General features: G+C 47.4%; 1 long non-coding RNA gene and 1 pseudogene across 2 annotated transcripts; one reads left to right on the plus strand and one right to left on the minus strand.

Annotated features, from left to right (window-relative positions):
• The first annotated feature begins 4,270 nt into the window (after positions 1–4,270).
• Positions 4,271–5,852, plus strand: LOC123187160 (uncharacterized). 2 transcript variants are annotated; one of them, XR_006493841.1, is made up of 3 exons: positions 4,271–4,440; positions 4,534–5,137; positions 5,619–5,852. It is a non-coding gene; the product is annotated as an uncharacterized lncRNA (long non-coding RNA). The 2 variants fall into 2 exon arrangements; XR_006493840.1 differs by having other exon boundaries at positions 4,297–4,739; positions 4,930–5,137.
• LOC123187159 (G-type lectin S-receptor-like serine/threonine-protein kinase LECRK2) lies at positions 5,386–8,145 on the minus strand (annotated as a pseudogene).
• Positions 8,146–10,142: the final 1,997 nt, after the last annotated feature.

Raw genomic sequence — 10,142 nt, forward strand, 5'->3', positions numbered from 1 at the left:
ATCCTGTCATTTTGCAATCGCATTTTCTTTTTATATATACACCTATAGACTAGGTATTACTTACCTTTGTTCTCCTGGAGCTGCCTCTTGGTAAGGCCGAGCTCTTTCTTGGACCCTTCGAGGTCCTGCTTCAGTACGGCGACCTCCGCAGTCAGTGCGGCAGAGGTCAGCAGCGAAGCCTACATACGCATATAGACATACTTATATTAGACTCCTACAGATATTAGTTGATCCTCTATTCGGATTTTCTTTTTGAACATCAAACAGAGCATCAGGGGCTACTGTCTATGCGGTAATATTTTTCCTATATTTCAAATATTTACCTCAAAGCCTGTTAGAAGGCTGGCACAGGCTTCAATCAGTTCACTCTTGGTGGACTGAACCTTCTGGATCACCGCACTCATAATAGTGCGGTGCTCTTCATCGATGGAAGCGCTGCGAAGCGCTCCCGACAGATTGTTCGGTGCCTCTAGATGGATAGAGGTCACTGGCACAGGCATCTTGCCCCTTTTGGAAGGAGGCCGCCTGCCCGAGTCCGGAACCACTAGAGGTTCCAGCGCGATGTTCGGCTGAGGGCCGAACTCGGAGCCCTCGGGAGCCTTGCTCCCTCTGCTCCCGGAGTCCGGAAGGTCGCCTTGAGGCGCCTCCGGGACTGTCTCCCCTCGACCTGGTGCCTCTTGAGACAGTACCTCGGCGTTGTCCATTGGGCAAGGGGAGGTGGTGGTCGAAAGTGGATCGCTATCCATATCCGACGAGTCCAGGGAGCCGTCCGACGAGGATACGTCGATACGGGCTCGGGGCAGTCCGCGTAATCATAATTCGGTGTTAGGAGAAGCAGTGCGACAAAGGAATGCTATGAGTTACTCTGGTATCCGAATACTTACGACTTCGCCAGGGGCTTGGCCCTGAGCAGCCACTCGTCTTCGCCTTCAGCGGCGGTGGTGGAACTATCCAGAAGGAGAGTCATTCCCTTCTTGGACCCTTCGGCCCCCAGTTGGAGCGGCCTTCCTTTTCTTGTCTCCCCCGACTGGAGGGGGAGCGTCTTCATCTTCCTCCTCGTCTTTGTGGGAGGAGTGCGCCGAGGAGTCATCGGACGATGAGTCCGATACCACCTGGTGTCGGGAACTCTTTGTTGGGGAACGTAGCATAAATTCAAAATTTTCCTACATGTCACCAAGATCTATCTATGGAGTCATCTAGAAACGAGGGAGGAGTGGATCTACATACCCTTGTAGATCGCGCGCGGAAGCGTTCAAGAGAACGGGGTTGATGGAGTCGTACTCGTCGTGATCCAAATCACCGATGATCCTAGCGCCGAACGGACGGCACCTCCGCATTCAACACACGTACGGAGCAGCGACGTCTCCTCCTTCTTGATCCAGCAAGGGGGGAGGAGAGGTTGATGGAGATCCATCAGCACGACGGCGTGGTGGTGGAAGTAGCGGGATTCCAACAGGGCTTCGCCAAGCGCTGCGGGAGGAGGGAGATGTGTCATGGGAGGGAGAGGGAGGCGCCAGGGCTTAGGTATGGTTGCCCTCCCTTCCCCCCACTATATATAGGGCCAAGGGAGAGGGGGAGGGTGCAGCCTTGCCCCTTCCTCCAAGGAAGGGTGCGGCCAAGGGGGGGAGGAGTCCATCCTCCCCAAGGCACCTCGGAGGTGCCTTCCCCCTTTAGGACTCTCCCCTCCTCTTGTCCCTTTGGCGCATGGGCCTCTAGGGGCTGGTGCCCTTGGCCCATGTAGGCCAAGGCGCACCCCCTACAGCTCATGTGGCCCCCGGGGCAGGTGGCCCCACCCGGTGGACCCCCGGGACCCTTCCGGTGGTCCCGGTACAATACCGGTCATCCCGAAACTTGTCCCGATGGCCGAAATAGCACTTTCTATATATAATTCTTTACCTCTGGACCATTTCGGAACTCCTCGTGACATCCGGGATCTCATCCGGGACTCCGAACAACTTTCGGGTTACCGCATACTAATATCTCTATAACCCTAGCGTCACCGAACCTTAAGTGTGTAGACCCTACGGGTTCGGGAGACATGCAGACATGACCGAGATGACTCTACGGTCAATAACCAACAGCGGGATCTGGATACCCATGTTGGCTCCCACATGTTCCACGATGATCTCATCGGATGAACCACGATGTCAAGGACTTAATCAATCCCGTATACAATTCCTTTTGTCTAGCGGCATTGTACTTGCCCGAGATTAGATCGCCGGTATCCCGATACCTTGTTCAATCTTGTTACCGGCAAGTCCCTTTACTCGTTCTGTAACACATCATCCCGTGATCAACTCCTTGATCACATTGTGCACATTATGATGATGTCCTACCGAGTGGGCCCAGAGATACCTCTCCGTCACACGGAGTGACAAATCCCAGTCTCGATTTGTGCCAACCCAACAGACACTTTCGGAGATACCCGTAGTGTACCTTTATAGCCACCCAGTTATGTTGTGACGTTTGGCACACCCAAAGCACTCCTATGGTATCCGGGAGTTGCACAATCTCATGGTCTAAGGAAATGATACTTGACATTAGAAAAGCTTTAGCATACGAACTACACGATCTAGTGCTATGCTTAGGATTGGGTCTTGTCCATCACATCATTCTCCTAATGATGTGATCCCGTTATCAACGACATCCAATGTCCATGGTCAGGAAACCGTAACCATCTGTTGATCAACGAGCTAGTCAACTAGAGGCTTACTAGGGACATGATGTTGTCTATGTATCCACACATGTATCTGAGTTTCCTATCAATACAATTCTAGCATGGATAATAAAGATTATCATGAACAAGGAAATATAATAATAATCAATTTATTATTGCCTCTAGGGCATATTTCCAACAGTCTCCCACTTGCACTAGAGTCAATAATCTAGTTCACATCGATATGTGATTAACACTCAAGGTCACATCCCCATGTGACTAACACCCAAAGAGTTTACTAGAGTCAATAATCTAGTTCACATTTACCATGTGATTAACACTCGATGAGTTCTGGGTTTGATCATGTTATGCTTGTGAGAGAGGTTATAGTCAACGGGTCATGTTTATTTACTTTTTTTGCGAGAAAATGAGTTGATGTTAAAACGGCCAAATTACTGAAAGGTCCATACAGAAAAGGAAATTGCAACCAAGCCCCTCTGCAACCCGACTATGCCAGCGTCGTGGACGAGCCGGTGACGCGCCGTTCGCCGCTGCTCGCTGACGCCTTGGATCGAAGCAGCCCCCGGGCGAAACGGGAAGTCTCCGATCAACGGTCCCTGAGGACCTACACCCATGGTCGTCGTCGTCGCACCGCTCAACATCGCCTTCCTTCTCCAGATCTTCAACTGCCGGAATCGCCATCCCTCGATCTCCGGCACGGGGGAACTGTGCACGACCTCTCCATCGAGCAGCGAGCACGAAGAAAGGAGCTGGTCCACCGTGGAGCTCCACCGGAACTTCGCCGTCGAAGGAGAGACCAACACCTGCAAAAAACTGATCCAGTCGCACCGCCGCCTCCACGACGCCACCGACTGGCTCCCTAGGCACTCCTACACTATGTACACGCTGCAAATCAGGTCTCCCCCATCCTCCCGCCGCCGGAGCGTCCGGCGGAGGGCGAGGGAGCCGCCGATTCGGCAACGGCGAGGTGGAGAGCCCAGGGTTCGCACAAATCGCCCTTCGTTCCTGTAGATGGGGAAGGGTGAGGTCCAAGGCTCATGTTTAGGGAGAGCTAATTAAGAGAATGAGCTAATAAAGGAAGGATTGTGAGCTTAAATATAATATTTAAACGAATGTGGCTAATTAAAGAAAGGATTATGAGTACATCGGTGGAATAACTATTAGAAAGATTGTGGTCTTAATAAATTCTACATGAAGGATTAAAATAGGATAATTAAAAGAAAGGATATATAGGCCTTAATGTGTTGGAGCTACTAAATTAGAAAATGAAAGATTTGATTCCCGACTAAAACAGGTGAGGAGTTCATGGTAATTAATGAAAGAATCATACTTAAATGCCAATAAAGAAGGATTGTATTTAAATGAAATCAGTGGGACACATTACGCCCCGCAAAAAAATATAAACACGGCTAAATTACAACGTATTTTTTTATGTTCATTTTGTAGAAGGACGATGCTGCGTTGCAACATGTTCTTCATAATGAATCCGATGCTATGGGACATTATACCTGTGCAAAACATCAATTTTCCCTCTTGCAATGCACGGGCATATGTGCTAGTATTAATTAAAGAAGGGGTTAATATTTACTCTAGGTTTGCTTAGCCCCAAAAAAAAATGGGAGAGAGAAGAAACATTATCCCCGCGAATAAAATGTCTCTCCGGTCGCCGCGGCTTCTCGTCCGCTCCGCTTCCGCTGGATGCACGGACGCGCGGGCAGGGCGCCGGCGGGTCGCCGGACTGTCCTCCGTCTCTCTCCCCATCCGTACGCCCCCAATCCTATCGCTCTCCTTCTGGGTTCCAAGATCTCGCGATCTGTTTTATCTCATTTCGATCTTTTGTCAAATGCTTTGTGGAGAATACCGCTCGCGGCTGCTGCCGCTTCTGGCTTCTGAATCCCGCTCGCGGGGAACTGGCGACGGAGAGTGGAGAGCCCCTCGATTTGGGCATTGGGGGGATTTTTGCCCCACTAATTTTGGCGAAATTCAGTGAGTGAGTGGAAGTACCATGCTGCTGGTTGCTGGCAATCACTCGGAAAGAAGTTGTTTGTTTCTTTTACCATAGGTAATGGACCAATGCGGCTAATTAGTTTCTGAATTAGCCTTCATAAGAAATATTTGCACTCTCTGAATTTTTACAGTGAAGAGTATTTATTTTGACATGTTTCTCTTTTGGAGAATATGCAATGTTGTTCTGAAAGTACTCAAAATATGCTGGTAATAACATTTTTCTTGATTCATCGCTTGTATATTAGCAAGGTCTTGTGGGATGTTCGACACCAGCCCATACATATTCACGCCTGAGTATTAAATTGTTGGGAACGTTTGACTAAAATGGATTCAGCAAAGATAGAATTAGGCATATCAATACAGACACTGATGCATTTTCTGAAGAAACAAAGAAGATACAGAAGTATTATGGCGCTATTTGTGGCAGCTAGACGTAATTGCCTGAAATACAAGGTAGGCATTATTCTTCAAAGTCTAATCGAAATTTTTCTTGATTCAGTGTTTACATATCAGCATCACATTGAATGATTGTTTGATGCCAGTCGCCCAGACCATGTAGATATATAAAACTTCTATTAGTTACTAACCATATGTATTATGTATTCACCTATACCCCTCTTCTAGTGTAGAGAATGATATCTTTCTGTTTACGAGGTATTGTATAGAATGTATGACAAAAACAGGTCAGAGATATAAGTAAGCATATAAATAGATATACAGATGCATTACGAAAAGAAGATACAGATGTTTTACAAAAAAAGAAAAGATACAGATGCATCAGTGATGCTATTTGTTCAGCTAAACATAAGTGCATTAATTCTGAAATACTATATTTGCCATTATTTCTGAAGCTTCAATAGAAAACAGTATCAGATTATCTGCGTATTGCATAATCTTGCTTCATGCTACAACTTACATATTTGTTAACAAGCAGGTCACTATGGAAGTGAACTGATGAAGGAAGAGGGATCCGGAGGCGTGGGGATCTGCACTGCTCCATCAAGCATCTGTGTCACTTTAAGCATGGTTGGCCGCATAGTCGGCTCCTCCTGGAGGCACCAAAGGGCGACAGCCACGAATCGCTCTGCCTTTTTTATGTTGAAGTTTGCCTCATCGTCGCCTTCCACCAGCAAGTCGATCCTCCCAGACCTGTAACAGTCGTTTGCCCAGTAAGTTAGTATCGCCTGCTCTTCATCGTCGATTTCTACCTCCACATTCCTCCTGCAGCACACAAGCTCAAGCAGGATCACACCAAAGCTGTAAACATCGACTTTGGAGGTGATCCCTATGTTCTTGAACCACTCTGGGGCAACGTAACCTCGAGTACCCCGGATGCCGGTGTTTGTCTGTGTCTGGTTGGCTCGAAGAAGCTTCGCCAGGCCAAAGTCTGCAATCTTCGCCATAAAGTTGTCGTCGAGAAGGATGTTCTGTGGTTTTATGTCGCAGTGGATAATCTGTGTGCTGCACTCCTCGTGCAAGTAGAGCAGCCCTCGTGCCACTCCAAGTGCAACTTGCACACGGAGACTCCAATGTGGCCGAGCATCACCAAAGAGGAACTCGTTCAGCGAGCCATTGGTCATGAACTCATATACAAGCAGTCTGTCAGTTCCCTCATTGCAGAAACCAAGCAGCCTGACCAAGTTCTTGTGAAATGTCTGCCCGATGGTTTGCACTTCCACCATGAACTCCTTCTCAGTCTCTTGCTGGAGCTTTCCAATTTTCTTGACGGCGATGCTGGTCGCATGCTCATCTTGCAGCTGTCCTTTGTACACGGTACCAGAGGCACCGCTGCCAAGCACCTCATGGAAACCACCGGTGGCCTTCTCCAGTTCATTGTAAGTGAAAATCTTTGGGGGCAATATAGAACTACCTGACGATTGTGGTGACTGGAGTTTCTTCTTGGAGGTGATGGAGATACCGCAATAAGTGCCAAAGAACAGAATAGAGATAAGTAGAAGGTTTAGCAATACAGAACTCCCAAAAAACAATGAACTCCCAAGAATCCAATACTTCTTCTCCTTTTTCCATTTGCTAGAGCCACTGCTGAGCTGCGACTGTGTATTGTTGCTCCTACGCACCTTGATAAGAACCATCCTGTCTACGCTTTCCGCCATTTTCCCATTTGATAAAGGGAGCTTTTTCTTCCAGCAGGTATTTGTGCTTGCATGAAAGACGGCTGTGGCACAGAAGCAATCAATTATACACAGTCTCCGGTATTCAGTCAGATCTATGGGGCTGTACTCCTCATAGTCGGCTAGAGGCCAGTCAACATTATCAATCTGAGTCATCTCAAACTGGGCTTCCGCTGCTTCCTCATTCAGGTCACAGCTTTGTGGTTCAAAGTCTGGCCTGCACCCTTTGTATTTTCTCTCCTCGTCAAAGAACTTGTAATGGTCTGGGCATTGGCATATTGTTGTCTGATCCTGGGTGCCATCAAAGCTGCAGTAACTGTTGAAGCCACATGCCCCACTGCCGGCATTGTTTGCCATTATCACCTGGCAGATGTTCTGGGGAACTGAGTTCACCGCTGTCCATTGCAAGCCCCATAATCTTGCGGCCTGTCTGCTCTTTGGGTAGACATATTGCCGAAATACACCGTCTGGGTCAAGCGTGGCACGATTGAAGTAATCACCCATTGAATTCACCCCTGCTGAAGTGATATTGATCTGTGTCCCATTTGTGGTTGTGAAGTATATCCTGCCAGTTTCATTGAACACCAACTTTGAGCCATTCCCATCTGTACCAGATGCCCAGTATGCATCGTACCGTTTTGTGGTAGGCTCGGCAACTGGATAGAACACGAGATTACCATCAGATTGCACAGCTAGGAGAAACCGGCCATTGGCGTAATCCGTGGCGATGAGACGGCTTCTAAGTACCTTATCCTGCTGACCCACAGGAAGCACTTGTGTGGGCAGGATGGTATCAGCCGGGAAATCAAAGGTCTTCCACTTTGGTTTGCCATCTGCACCGACAAGCCTGAAGTCGCCTGTGTCAAGCATGCTGGCGTAGGCCGCACCAGTGACCCGGGGACTCCAGACCTCATCGTTAGATGGGTTGCGAAGCGAGAGCAACCCATCAGTTGTGAGCTGGAGCACAGAGCTGGATGGCACTTGCACCAGTGTGTCTTGACTGCTCTTGGCATACCAAGCGACAGTCTTCAGGGATCTTGTCGAACCAGACGGCAAGGAGGTACGAGGAGGTGTTACCTTCCATTGGCTGGAAACCGAACGCGAAGTCGCCGGAGGGTGAGAGCCATGAGCTGTTTGGTCCCTGGGGCGTCAAGGAGGAGCCCAGGGTGATGTTCACCTGTGCTTGAGCAGCAGATGAAGCCCCCAGCAGTAGTAGCAAGAACTGGAGGAACCGCCATGGGAGGCGAGGTGCCATTGCTTTTGCTTTGGTTGGTGCCTCTACTGATGAGAGCAAGCTTATGCCCCTTGGAGAATGGCACTTAACAGTGGTCAGTCATCACGCGTCGTCTTCGTGGAACAGTGTGGCACATGGAAAATCATGTCCATAAATTGGATTTTGTGTGGAGCAGTCCATGAGGCTGGGGTTGAATTGGTCAATTCCTCTCCCTATTAGTGACATTTCATTGTCATGCGCAGAAAGGTCTCGCTGCTGACTGTTCTGAGCTTTCTAGAATGATTGTTTCGTCTTTACCAAATTACCATCAACATACGTTTCAAATGCAAAGTGCCAGTCTGGTTCCAAAAACATTTCTGCAGAGGAACTGAGAAAACACTGCAATTTATTTGTCCCTTGATACAGAAGGCGTCTTCCGTCAGTCTGAACTCTAAATCCTGATAAAAGCTTCAGCAATTCTGGCCATCGTCTCCTACTTGTCAATTATGATTTTCCTCATGGTATTCAGGAGTTTCCATTGACTTGACTTGGCATGTGACAGCTGGTCACCGGCCAAACACTGTAATGAGGACAGGAACAGTAGGCTAATGTCTACCACCAACAGGTCAGTGGTGGCATTGAACTGCTCGGCTGTGACCACTGGCATCGATTCCTTTTCTATGATGGGGAGGATGCATCTGACTGTGACGTGCTGCATCTTTACGCATCCAGTCCTTTTGTAAGCTGTAATTGGTGTTTCGTGAAGGCAGGGGCACAAGGATTGGACCCATTGGTCTACCAGAATAATGGAAATTATTGTTGGAAGTAACTGTCAACCCGGTACACGGCTACGGTTAGCGGAACATGGTAGACCACTCAATTCCCCTTGTCTACGCCTGAATTTCTGAAGAAAGGATTTAATTTTTAGTAATAATTTGTGGTTAGTCAGATTTCACTTTTTTGAGGGAAACTCGTGTTTCATCTTTTTTGCGGAAACTCGGATTCATTTTTTTAGGGAAACTTGGATTTTTTTTGTGGAACAGTATATGAGGCTAGGATTGAATCGGTCAATTGCTGTTACACGCTTCTGGAGATGTATAGTTCATCCTCTGTTCCTCTCTCCTGCTGACTGTTATGTTACACTTAAAGCAAGACAAAGCAGAAGAAGAAAAAAAAAGGTATTCCTGATTGCTATTTCCATCGTCTACCCCTGCTGGCCTGTTAAATCTTGGTTCAGAAAAATAGCTATGGCCTAGTATTAAACTGCAGCCTAGTTCAGAAAAATTTGTTTATAGAGGAATCAAGAAAACACTGAAATTTATTTGCCTGTTGTGTTGACACAAAAGAACTCTGAATCCCGGAGAAAAGTTTGCCTGAACTCTGAATCCTGGAGAAAAGTTTGCACAATTCTGGCTCTGATTTCGTATGTCCGAAAATTACGGGTTTTATCGATTACGCATCTCACTGCATCCATGAGTTCCCGTTGACTTGACTTGACTTGACTTGACTTGGCATGGCACAGCTGGTCACCGGTCGAGCGCTTTATGAGGAACAGAAACAGATGGCTGATGTCTGGCTGTTCTTCGGTGTACCACTAGAAAATTTGACCAGCAGCAGATTAGCGACAATGGACTGCTCAGCTGTGTGGCCAGTTTTCTATGACGGGGAGGATGGCTGTGACTGTGACGTGTTGGCGTTTCCTTGAAGGCGGGGGCACAAGGACTCGACACGGCCACGGTTAGCTCCACGTTTGAGTTTTTGGAAAAAAAGATTTGAATTGAACTGCAAAAAACGTCGCATGTTTAGTTACAGAGGTAGTAGTAGATACTTGGCCGTGCATTGCAACATGATGTAAATAGTATGTCAGATTGTGATTTATCTGCACATATTAATTTGATCATGTAAACAAATAATATATTATTTGGTACTCCCTTTGTAAAGAAATATAAGAGCGTCTAGATCACTATTTTAGTGATCTAAATGCTCTTATTTTCTTTGTGGACGGCAGTAAGTACTTATTTGACTTCCTGAAGAAAATAAAATTTCATTTGGTAAAAGCGATAAGAGGTGTTGACGTGATTTTCAAGGAAAATCGGAAGAAAGAATTAGAGAT

The sequence above is a fragment of the Triticum aestivum genome, chromosome 2A, assembly GCF_018294505.1.
Source record: "Triticum aestivum cultivar Chinese Spring chromosome 2A, IWGSC CS RefSeq v2.1, whole genome shotgun sequence".
NCBI lineage: Eukaryota > Viridiplantae > Streptophyta > Magnoliopsida > Poales > Poaceae > Triticum > Triticum aestivum.